Source organism: Lynx rufus, unplaced genomic scaffold, assembly GCF_022079265.1.
Source record: "Lynx rufus isolate CCGP_SWC_20201006 ecotype Redwood Valley unplaced genomic scaffold, mLynRuf1.p SCAF_8, whole genome shotgun sequence".
NCBI lineage: Eukaryota > Metazoa > Chordata > Mammalia > Carnivora > Felidae > Lynx > Lynx rufus.
This window is the reverse complement of record NW_025814896.1, coordinates 16,582,647-16,595,256: the sequence shown is the minus strand read 5'-3', so window position 1 is coordinate 16,595,256 and position 12,610 is coordinate 16,582,647. Positions and strand designations below refer to the sequence as shown.

Below are 12,610 nucleotides of genomic sequence, written 5' to 3'. Positions count from 1 at the left end.
TGAGACATATTTCCCCTCCAACAATGCAAGCCCTTTGTGGCATGATTGAGGGCTTGTTTTGTAGAGCCGGGGAGAAAATATCTCCCAAATCATCTGCTGCTCATTGTCTCAGGCACTTGCTCGCCCCACCCCCCACTCCATGCCCCAGTCCCACCCAACACACGCTCATGTGGCCTCTGGTTAATTGTCTTTGGCAAGGATCAATTTTGGGACTTGTTCCCAACCGCTCGGAGGAAAGATAATTGTCAAGCACGAATACTGGCAGTACTGGCAACCTGAGGCTCCAGACCGCTGACCGCAACCCAGCCTCTGGGGAGGAGACTGGGATTGGCCAGCTCTGCCCTTGCAGCATAGCAGGGCAATACCACAAAAGTGGAGCAGCCTAACTGTTAGAGCATCGGCCCTGGAGGTGGACTTTCTGGGTTTGAGTCCTGATTCTACCACCTACCAGCTGTATGGCCTAGGGCAAGCCACTTACCCTCACTGAACCTCAGTTATCTCATCTGTAAAATGGGAGCCTTGAGAAGATGGTGTGAGTCAAAATTTACAAATCGATTAAAGGAGTGCCTGGCTTCTGCAAGCACTGTGTAAATGTTGCACAAATTAGTTAAAATAAATAAGTGCTCTCTTTTTAAAAAAAAATTTTTTTTAATGTTTATTTTTGACAGAGAGAGAGACAGAGCATGAGTGGGTGGGGGGGGGGGGAGGCGCAGAGAGAGAGGGAGACAGAATCTGAAGCAGGCTCCAGGCTCCGAGCTGTCAGCACAGAGCCTGACGTGGGGCTTGAACTTACAGACCATGAGACCATGACATGAGCCAAAGTGGGACACTCAACCGACTGAGCCACCCAGGTACCCCAATAAATAAATGCTCTTAGCGGTAGCAGACATTATTGTAAGTCACCCATGTCCCTCCTCAACTGAGACACTCATTCTGCTGGCCGTTGAGAGTGGTGGCTGCTGTCGCCTCTCTGGGTATTGCCTTTGTGGAAGGAGGGGGCCTTTCCCAAGCTTCTCCCCCTCCCCTGGGGCAGCCTGAGTCCCGAGGCTGGCTCACCTGGGAATATAGCTTTCCTGTTGAGCTTCCCCAGCTCCAGAGCTCTCCTGTGGACAGGCTGCTGCCTCTGATGTGACTTTATCACAGTTCAACTTGTCCCTTTGCCCAGTCCTGCCTCCCTGCCTTTCCTGTGGTGCCCCCCGGTGAAACTCCTACCTTCACTCTCAAGGTCTATTCCCAGGACCCTGCCCTAAAACCACAGGTAGCCACCAGATGTTAAATGGATCTTGACATCCATTTTAAAACACATTTATGTCACTTGCTTACATTTCCAGAAGGTCTTTGAGGAGCAGCCTTGGGGTTTCTGCACCATCCCTGTCCCCCCACATCTCTGTGTGCACCATTGACCTGCCTTGGCAAACTTCCCCTGCTCTGTAGAGTCCTGGTGGAACGTTTGAAGGTAGGTTGGTGATTTCAGGACCCTCCTCTGGCAGAAGAGGAAGGTCAAACTCCGGGACAAACCACAAAAGTTAAAACCAACCAAACTGCTTAAGGGACCCACAGAGCCTCACCCATTCAAACCCTTTATGTACAAAAAAGGAAAGTGAGGCTCAGAGAGAGGAAGGTATTGTTGGAAGCCACACAGTGAACAGGTGTCTTTCCTTTTCCCCCCAGAGGAGATAGTGCTTTGGGAAAAAGTGGGACAGGCTGGTCTTAGGAGTCAGACATGAAATAGTCGAGTATGGTGTTATGGTCCAATAAATGCTTTCATGGTGCCCCAAGCAGAGGGCAGCCAGTCTCTTTGGGGGCTTCCTGGACAGGGCGGCATGGAGTGAGTGGGAGTTAACTGCAAAGAAAGGGAAGGGAAGAGAGGTTTGGGGCTGGGGTGGGGGGAGTGCAGAGCCTGGGTGTGTGTGTGAGAGACCTCCTGGAAAGGCAGAGCAGGGGAGGAGCCCCAATGAGGGCCGGGAGGCCACCAGCATGGTTGGGTTGGCAGGGGGCAGGTTTTCAAGTGCTTTCAAAGACTTTGCCCCGGTGGGGAGGGTGGGACTTGAAGGAGAGGGTCCTGGGCAGAACCAGACAGGGGCCTTATCTTTCCTGACCTACTCTGGTCCCTCACTGCCAGCTCAAGTCGCTGCTCGGGGAATAGTTATAGAAGAAATGAGTGAGCGGTTGAGGGAAGGGAAGATTGTGCTGGAGAAAGATGGCTCCACTGCAGTGTGGGCAGGGCCGAGCTGAGGCTTTGAAGACACCAGCTCTGGGTTGGGGAGGGCATGCGGCTCCGAGCTGGGAGTTCAGGTCCCTGTCTTCCCTCCTCCCACCCCAGAGAGGCCCACTGGCGCCAGCTGAGAGGAGACTGTGGGCACACGAGGGGTGCAGGTGGGACCAGCTGAGAACACGCATGCCGGTATCTCCTGCCACAGAAGCCCGGTGGGAGGCCCTCCAAGTCTGAGCCAGATCTGATGGGGTCCTTGCCCTGCCCTTGGACAGCCTTATCTGACCACACCCTGACCCACTTCCCAGCCTGCTCTCTCCAGCCACAGGCAGCGTCTGCAGTCCCCTCGGAAACATTCCCCCTCTCAGCGGCCAAATGAAAATGTTTGTTGAAAACAACATGTGCATAATTAAAGCTTAATGAGCGCTTGTCTGTTTGGAATGTGCAATTAGATTTATAATCGGGGATGGGAGCGAGCTCCAAATGGCTTTAAATGGAGCTGAGAGAGAGGATAATTTTTGCCATAAATCTGCGGTAGCGCGGATGGTGTGTAAGCCACCACCGGCCCACCAGGCAGCCATGCTGTGCCCGCTGGGCTGCCCTGTCCATCCGGCTCTCCTGGCAGCCGCAGCTGGCTGATGGCCTGTGTGGGACTCACCAGGGGTCTTGAGGTGGTTCTGCTCCGGGCTGGAGCGGGAGCTCCCGTGTGTCTTCCTGCCTGCAGTCTCTGAGCACTGTGATCAGAGCTGACTGTGCAGAGAGGAGGGTTGGTGCCGAGTCCAGCTGCCCTGGTCTGTGAGGGCTTGGCCGAGCAAGGAATGCTGCACCCCCACCACGTCACCCCTGGGCTGGGGGGTTGCCCCATGTTTTATTCTCTGCTGTAACCCAGTACCTAGAACTCAAGCAAAATATGAGTGGTGTGCCTCTGTCCCAAACTCTTGCCTTACGTCACTCTCTGTGGGCCTCAGTTTCCCCGTATCTATCACAGAGAATTCAGCTATTGGTGATGTGGACTCTTCTATCCCCAAGGTTCTGGGTCTACAGCAGAGAGTGGCTGCATCTCAAGCAGTGCTGTCCCGCAGAAATGTCATGCAAACCACATTTGTAATTTTAATTCTCTAGTAGCCACATTGAAAAAAGGAAAAACGGGGGACACATGGGTGGCTCAGTCAGTTAAGTATCCAGCTTCAGCTCAGGTTACGATCTCATGGTTTGTGAGTTCAAGCCCTGCATCGGACTCTCTACTGTCAGTGTGGAGCCTACTTCAGATCCTCTGTCCCCCTCTCTCTGCCTCTCTCTCTCAAAAATAAATAAACATATAAAAAAAGTAAAGAGAAACAGGTAAAATCAATTTTAACAATATATTTTAGGTAGCTTCATACATCCAGAGTGTTATCATTTCAGCACGTAATCGATAGAAACATATTGATGAGGCATTTTACATTCTTTTGTTGTTGTTCTAAATCTTTGAGACTGGTGTGTATTTTATACTAACACACATCTTAATTTGGACTAGCTGTGTTCCAAGTGCTCAGGGGCCGAATGTGGCTGGTGGCCACCATACTGGACAGCACAGGTCTAGATGGAGAATGGCTGGAGCCAGTTGAGAAGGGTCTGCTTCTCCATCTGTAAAATGGGGACACTGACTTCTATCTCCCAGAGGTGGCAGGTGCTGGGTAACCCCACCACGGGAGTTGTAGTGATCACTGTCTTTTTATGCTACCTCTCAATGTATATTATGACTGAAACAGGAAACACCATCCACGCCAACTCTTGTCAGCAGTGGGGAGGAGGGGCCTGCAGTAGCCACAGCACTGGGCTTGCTCACAAGCCTGCTCCCAGCCCCACTGGGCATTGTTTCCCCTTACTGGTAGATGAGGCCCCAGGCCCAGAGTTGTGCTCTGGTTCACACAGCTGGGAAACGGTGGGGCTGGGAAGCCAATATAGGCTTTTAGGGGATCAGCAGTCTGGACTACAGACTCAGCTCTGCCATATCCTGGCCGTGTGGCCTTGGGCAGATCCCCTAACCTCTCAGCCAGTCATAGTGCTGGATTTCTCAGTGGGCAGAATAGGAATGTGCACTATGCCCAGCAATGTAGGTACACCAATAAGGAGAAAAACTTTTTTTGGAGAGAAATGATACTTGATATTTAGAAACAAAGCATGAAAGTCATCATCATGGAAAAGAATCAGCTCTCAGACTCTCGTAGAGATTTTAGTTTACAAATTTTATTTCAAATTATGTATGGCAGGTAGAGGTATTAGGGGGCTTTCCCATGTTTAAGACCTCAGAGGTTTGCATGTAGCCCCACTGTTCCCTCACCTATGGAATAGAGGTAGTTACAACGACCTCCCAGGGTTGTTCTGAGGATTAAATATAAGTAATAGCTGACAATTATTGAGTTCTTTCTGTGTACCGGGCAATGTTCTGAGTACTTTTGTATATTGACTTATTCAATCAAAATGATAGTCATACCCATTTTCCAGATGAGGAAACTGAGACACAGTAACTTAATTAAAAAGTCACACAGCTTGAAGAGCAAGGCTGAGATTTGGACCTGGGCAGCCTGGCACCAGGGCCCATGTTTGTAACCACAACACTATCATGCTTCTCTAAGTGCATTTGCGCCTGAGGCTCTATCGCTGGCCCCCTTCCATCTGCCCTGTGCCTCTCTGCCCCTCCCTCCTGTCTCCCTGGTCCTGATGTGCATCTCTCTGTGATTCTGCCACGTAAAACCGCACTCTCGGCAGGCCCAGGGTGCAGCTGCCACATTCGCTGCCTCTAGCTTTTGAGCCGTGTTTTATCTGTGTAGAAGGAGTGTTCTCACGGCCCGACGTGGGGGCAGGCAGGTGCAGTGTAAGCTGCTTTGATTGTTTCCTCTTTAGATCTCTGTGAGGTGCATCTCTCCGTGTCTGCTACGGGCTGTGCTGGGGGCTGTGCATCCTTGGTCTTTGATCTGTGTCTCTGTGTGGGAGTGGGGAGCAGGGGGAAGAGCTTCTATAGAACAACTGTTGCTTTGGTACCTGGAGTCAAGGCCAGGTTCAGAACTGGCTGGGTGGGTTTGGGCAAGCTCTCCAGCCACCCTGAGCCCCTGCCTTGGTCATCTCTACGACAGGGCTGGTCATGCAGCCCTGGCATTTCTGGGAGGGTTCCAGCGATGACCAGGCACAGCTCTCAAATGAGGTCTGGTAGGTGCTCACGGGCCTGAGCTCACAGCAGCCTCGGATGCCGTGTTCCCTGCTCTTTGCCTCGCCAGCTCCTGTGTGTCATCTGTCATGGAGCTTCCAAGTTACCTTTTCAGGACGCCTCTCTTGAGAGGCCTTCTTCCTTGCTTCCACTCCCCTGTGATAACCTTATCCTGCCATTGTCACATTCATCAAAGAAGAAGCCATTACTTGATATCTGGAGTGCTGAGAACTCATTGCCGTACTTTGCAATGTTAGTCTCTCCAAATCAAGCATGAGCTGAGCTTTGTAGGGCTCCGGGGAAGCACAGAGTCCTAGAGTAGAGGGACTTTCATAAGCAGGAGGTTCTGGGACTAGCTGAGCCCCAGAGGTGGACGTGTGGCTATTGGAGTAAGACTGGCATTGATTGCTTGACTTCCAGAGGCTGGGTGAATGAGAAGCTGTCACTGACCAATTGGGACAGGCTTCAAACAAGTTCGTATAGTTACTTATTCCCATCTTAGGACCAGAACTGCCTGTCTTTCTCAGATTTGGAGAGTGGGAACATTTTATTCTTTGAAACTTCTCCATAGAACTGGGGACTCCTTGAGGGCAGGGACTGTGTCAGAATCATTACCTGGTTCCTTGTGTGTCACTACTATGTTGGGCACATAGTATACACTCTCTAGACGTTGTTCAATAAACAGCAGTTGCCCCCTCTGTAACCTCAGAATCCCTTTGCTTTTACATTTCTGTGCCTTGTGACAAGTTTTATTTATTGTAAATACTCAGTGGTTGGGAGTTCATTCTGGGTGCTTAATATATGATATACAAGGGCATGGACTGATTTCATTTTGCTTCTGCGTATTTAAATTAGATCCTAGACCCAGGACAGAGAGTTAGAGTGAATGAGGGGAAGACATGGGAGGGTGGGGTCGAGGTGAATGAGTTGACCTTGAACAGGATGGAGATACTTCACCTTTTCAGACAGAAAGGAAGGAGGTCAGGATGGGTGAGCTGTCAACAGTGTCGGGGAGGGGAGAGATTTGAAGGGGTAGCTAACAGCCTCAGTGACATAGGGGACATGGTCCTGTACTAGATGGAGGGGGTTGTGGCTGACATAGGGATAGGAGTTTAGCACATAATAGCAATGATAGTTTAAATCCAAGGTCACACACAACTGGTTACTGGTGGAAGTAAAACTCCAATTCAGGAATCCATGCTGTTGCCCAGTGTACCACACTACATGTGGAAGTTGAATTAAGACCAGAGCAACTTGGGATGGAGGCGTTATGGTTGGGCCCAAGAATGCAAGTCTACAGAAGCAAGCAAGACCACTAAGGGTGGAGCACACAGCCAGAAACAAAAGACCTAGGGAGAGTTGGATTTCAGTGGGTAGAGAAGGGGAGGAGGGGGATGCTCCACACTGTCTATGGGACAATGTGTGTAAAGTCAGGGGCTCTGGAGGTTCCTGCAACCTTTAGGGAACACTGTGGGAGCTGAGGCTCAGGGGCAGTTGTCATGGAGGGTCCTGTATGGCACAGCTAATGATGTGGTGTCACTGCAGGGTTTTGATCTGAGCACTGAAGTGGTCACTAGTGATAGCCAGGGTGGAGGGTGGATTGGGAGTGGGGGTAGCTGAGCACAAAGACACTGTGGGTGTTTGGATTAGGGAGACATAGGAGTGGCAGGGTCCAGAGTCATCCTGGAGGTACTGCCTGTGTCCTATGCAGAGGGTGACATCTTCTCTCATGGTGGCAGACCACTTGGAGAAAGAGCAGGTTCATGCCCGTGTCATGAGTTCAGTGTGGGGTGTGTGGAATTTGAGATGCTCATGGACCAGATGTCCAGAGGGAGACTGTATGTCAGAATCTGGAGGTAACTTGGCTGAAGATAAGCATTTGAGAGTCAGTGCTGTGTTATAACCCTAAGAAGCCATGACATTGTCTGGGGAAAGTGTGGCTCCAGTGAGAAGGAAATACCAGATACAGTTATCCACCCACGTATCCATCTCACTCACCCATTCAACCCATTCCATCAAACCGGGCATCCCACCCATCTCTCTGTCTCACCCACCATTCCAAGCATCTCCTCATACACCTACCTCTTCATTCTCACCCCAGCATCCCATCTCATCACAAATTCCACGCATCCATCCATCCTTCCTACCCTCCCGCATGTCCTGTCTTCTAAATCTGCTATCCAGTCACTGAGTCATCTGTTTATCCACCTACTGGCCCATCAATTCCATTCATTCCTCCAAACCACTTATTTTCTCTACGCACCTGTCATCCATCCATCCATCAATCCCTCCCTCCCACCGACCCACCTATATACCTACCCACCATTCATCCACTCATTTTACCCATTACAACTATTTCCTTCTTTATTCACTATGTCAACCATCAGCCACATGTGACTTTTGAAGACTTGAAGTGTGACTAAGTCTAAACTGAGAGGTGCTATAATGTAAAATACACACCAGATTTCAAAGACAGTACCAAAAAAAAAAAAAAAGACTGTACACCATCTCATTCACAATTTTTCTGTTGATCACACGTTGTAATCATAGTATGGTAAAAATATTGGGTTAAATAAACATGTCATTAAAATTAATTTCCCTTATTTGTATTTGCTTTTTTAACTGTGACCACTAGAAAATTTAAAATGATATAATGTAACTTGCATTTGTGACTTGCATTATATTCCTATTAGACTGTGCTGATCTATACTATCTATCAGCCATCCATCCACGCATCCATCGACATCCATCCATCCATCCATCCATCCATCCATCCATCCATCCATCTTATCCTTCACTCCCTCTCTTCTCCCATCCATTTATCCATCCAGTTATCTCATTTGTCCATCCCACAGGTATTTAATTTACAGCTAATATGAATCAGTGACTCTGTGGGTCATAGCAATGAGGAAACTGAGGCACAGATCAGCTAGGGCACTTGCTCAGGGTAGTGCTGATGGAGCTGGCATCATCTGACTCTAAGATCAGGCCTCCCACCTTTCACCTTGGCTGCCTATTTGCTAAGTGTCCTTAAAGATAAAAATGGGATCTAGGTTGGGAGAGCTGTTGAATAGGAGCCCAGGAACCCCTCTTGCCCAGGGACCACATGGCGTGGGGGGAGATACAGACTCTTTAGAAGCCTCTGTGAGCAGAGTCCCTGGTGGCCGTCATGAAAGGGTTATCCCCACACATTCGATATTTGCAAAAATGTGGGTCCTTTCAGATTCCAAAACTCATTTCCATGACAAAACTCTTGGGAAGAGAAGATGAAGGTCTGGCTTTTGCAGAACAATCTTCCAGCTGTAATGAGGACTGAAGATGGCGATGGGAAAAGGAATTATAATTAGAATATGAAATGGGGAAAATTAATCTATTCCAGTCAGTGGTGAGAGGATGTTCTCCTGGCGTTTCGTGGAAATTCTTAGGCCCTTGTTTCCCCTGCATTCCCCCACTCCCCGATTTTAAAGCATACAGAAGGCTGTGTGGTGTGAAAAAAATATTTTTGGCTGAGGGACTGATAGACTGTGAAATATGCACAGAATTTAAGTTCTTGTGTATCTTTGCTTTGTGTATGTGTCTACATGCTTATGCCTTATATGTTTGTGTGCACATTTATGTGAGTTCTATTTATACAGCTGCAGGTGAATGTATATTTATACACATCTGGGCACTGTTTCTTGTCCGTGTGTGCATCCTGTGGGCATTGTGGTTCAGTCATGTAAAGAGTCCCATGCTTGTGCCGTAGACGCCTCTGTGTTGGTTTGTGTTAGCCATGGATGTGGTACGTGTGTGACTAAGTGCATTCTTGAATGCTGTGTTGTGTGTGACATGGTTCCCCCACTGGTTTGTGGTGTGTATGTGGTCACCATGCTTGGGCACGCTGCATCCATTGTGTTCACTTGTGTCCACATACACACTCAGCATTTGCTGTGTGGTGGCTGTCGATGTGGGCATTCATGATCTTGTGCACACAGAGGAGGAAGTAGCCCTGCTTTGCCCTTTGACTTCTCCCCTTGGCTTACAGGTTCTTTCCCCCAGAAAGCAACCTCCCCAAAAGGGCTGAGGAGGTAAGCCCCAGGCCATCGGACCTTGAGGGCCAAGCCAGAGGAAGCCTGGGACCCTCGGGATCATCCTCTGTCCTTCCTCCTCCTTGCAAGAAGTCTGGCATGGTGGAACACTGGATCGCAGGGGGGGAGCAGAGGACAGACGCCCCCACCCCACCACCACCTCGGGTTCTTGGCTGCTCAGTAGCCAGGTCCCAAGCGCCATGTGCTCCCAGTGGACCCTGCAAGACACCTGGGAGTAACCAGAGGCTGACCCAGGCCCTGCCTTGGGAACCTCTGCCAACTTCTCAGGTCCCTTGAAAGCAAGAAGCAAGCTTTACTTTGGTGTGGGGCAGCTCTTTCTTGGGTGAATAAACAAGTGAATGAATAAACCCCTAGAGGCAGGCTCTGGTGACCTCATGTGGTCCACGGGCCAACCCCCTTGCATCCTCCAGCATACACACATCAAAATCCAGGGTTTTCTCTCCTCATGTCCCCAGAGCCATCCCCCACGGCTCACTGCAGATAATGCCTCCCTCCCTGAACCACTAACACATGCTTATTGTGTGCCACCTAGTATGTGCCAGGCCCAGGCTAATGATTAGTTCCATAGTGGGGTGCAGCAAAGCCTCGATCCCCCCTCTTGAGGAGCTTCCAGCCTAGTGGGAGAAACCAAACCAAAGAAGCAGACAAGAAGCTGTGAAGCCCAGCTTGTCACTAAGTGTGCAATTTTGAGGCAGCTGCTAATCCTTCCAACCTGTTTCCTTGGTTTTAAACAGGGAAAATAATACCTGCTTTCACTGGGTTGTTCTGAGGATGAAATAAGATCTTTTATGGAAAGTATTTTGCTCAGTGCCAAGCATATTCATTCATTAACCAAATATTTGTTGAGCGCCTGTTGTGTGCATTGGGGAGAGCAGACGGGTTCCTCCTTTTGTGGTGATTCCGTTGTAGTCAGCAGTTAATAACTGGGCTGTTTCTCGGGCTTTGGGGGGACAGCTTTCCCTTGCTTCTTTGATACATGTTCCTGTATTTTTAACCTCTGCCATACTGTTTGATTACTGTTGCTTTATCAATATTTCAGATATCTGATTAAACTCTAGTCCCCCTCCATTTCTAGTCATTCTTTCTTTTAGGACATACTTATAAATTACGTGTGGTTTTGAAAAACGTTCTACTTTTATCAAAGTAACAAATGGCCATGGTGACACATCAGAAAGTACCCAAGAGCTTAGTCCCTTCTGATGCCAGCCTGTTCCAGGTGCTTGGGGGTTTGGAGATGACCGGACACAGTTCTAGCCTCCATGCTGCTCCCACTCTGGGGCGGAAGACAGATGTGGAGACAATCTGTATTGTAAGAGAGACAGCCAGAGGAGGCGAGAGCATGGCAGGCCTCCTGAGGAGGTGATTTCTGAGCAGGGCCTTGAAGTGTGAGCTGAAGGTGCAGTGTGGTGGATGGAGCCCTGCATTTGGGGCTCTAGGCATGCTGCAGCCTTTTCTTTTGTTAATCCTGCAGTCACTGAGGGACTCTGCCCATCCCTATGCCGGGAAGACATTTGGGAATAGCCATCAATCCTACTGCCTTGATGGGGAGACTGCACTAGGAAAAGACAATATGAATGGTGCAGTGGTTGCTTCATTCATTCATTCATTCATTCAACAAGCAATAATTGACTTTCTGCTTTGTGCCAGGCACTATTCTAGGTGCTTAGGAGGTAGCAAGACTAAGATCCCTGACATTTGAGAGCCTCAGTTTTAATAGGGGGAATCTACTATAAGCCACGAGCATGGTAAATAAGTAAATGATATAGAACGCTAGAAAGTGAAAGGGTCTATGGAGCAAAGAATGAGGTAGAGCAGGGCAAGGGAATCGGGAAGGATAGTGGTGGTGGGCTCGCAGGACCCACACAGGTAGGAGGCTGGCATCAGAGCCGGTTGTTGAGGAAAGCCTCTCTGAGTGACAAGGGTCCAGACGTCTTGTGCGTGATTGCGGGAGGGTCGATTTTTACAGTCTCCATGAAGGTGCTTGGCGATGCCTATCAAAATTACAAATGCACACACAGTTGGACCTGTTATTATTATTCAAACTAATCCTACAGATAAACTCACACCCATGCGAAATGATTCGTGAGCGCACTGCTGGAATAGGGAAAGACTAGAAACAGCTCAATTGCCTGTGAGCTCACCTAGTTAAATATATCTGTTATATCCATACTATGGAATACTAGGAACCAGAAGACAGAATTATGTTCTGATATAAACAAGTTCCCAAGATGTGTTGCTAGGATAAAAATGAGGTGCAAAACAGTGTGTATAGTATGTTGCCATTTATGTGAAAGAAACTGCTCTAACATGTATATATGTGGACCATCTCTGAAAGGATATAAAGGAAGCTTGTAGGTACAGTGGTAGCCTCTGGAGAGGAGCGTTGGATGGCTGGGAGGTGGGGTGGGAAGCAGACTTTTCACTCTGTTGCTTTTTGTGCTTTGGAAATTTTGAACCATGTGACTATAACTAATAAAACAATTAAATTTTCAATTAAAATAAAATGGCCAGCTGCCATTGGGGCCCCACCCAGAACACAGGATCCCTTTACTAGCCTGCACAGCAATCTCCCATCTGCTAGGAACATTGGCTGCAAATGGCTCACAGCTGGCACAATTCTCTGGGGAACTGTCCTTGGCCAAATGGGGGCTGCCCTGTTCAGAAGATTATGCCTTCCCCTGTCCCCTAAGGGCAGCCCACAGCCAGTGACTGACTTAACTCCGTGGTGCAATTCATGCCCCACAGCACCCCCTGGGATCAGGCTACAGCAGGCCTCCAGCTGAGATTGTATCTTTGCTTAGGTACTTCCACTGCCCTGTCCTGCTTCCTTCCCTCCCTCAGTTTCCTAAAGAGCACTTCTCAAAAATCACATGCATTTGAATCCTGGTCTTAGGCTCTAAATTTAGGGAACCTGATCCAAGACACCTATCTCAATGGAAGAGAACTTACTGGAAATGAGCTAAGTGCTCCACATGTTTCCGTGAAGCACCCCATGGAGAGGAGACTACTGTCATTATCCTCATTAAACAGATGAGGGACCTCAGAAGTTCAGACCCCTACTCAAGATCACGCATCAGGGGAAACAGCCAGTGGCCCCAAAGCCCACACTTCTCCCACTATATC

The 12,610-nt window shown here is 49.0% G+C and overlaps 1 protein-coding gene across 1 annotated transcript in view; it reads left to right on the top strand.

Moving 5' to 3' along the window:
- Positions 1–12,610, top strand: part of TOX2 (TOX high mobility group box family member 2) — a 135,173-nt gene that overhangs the window by 38,428 nt on the left and 84,135 nt on the right. The window lies entirely within an intron of this gene.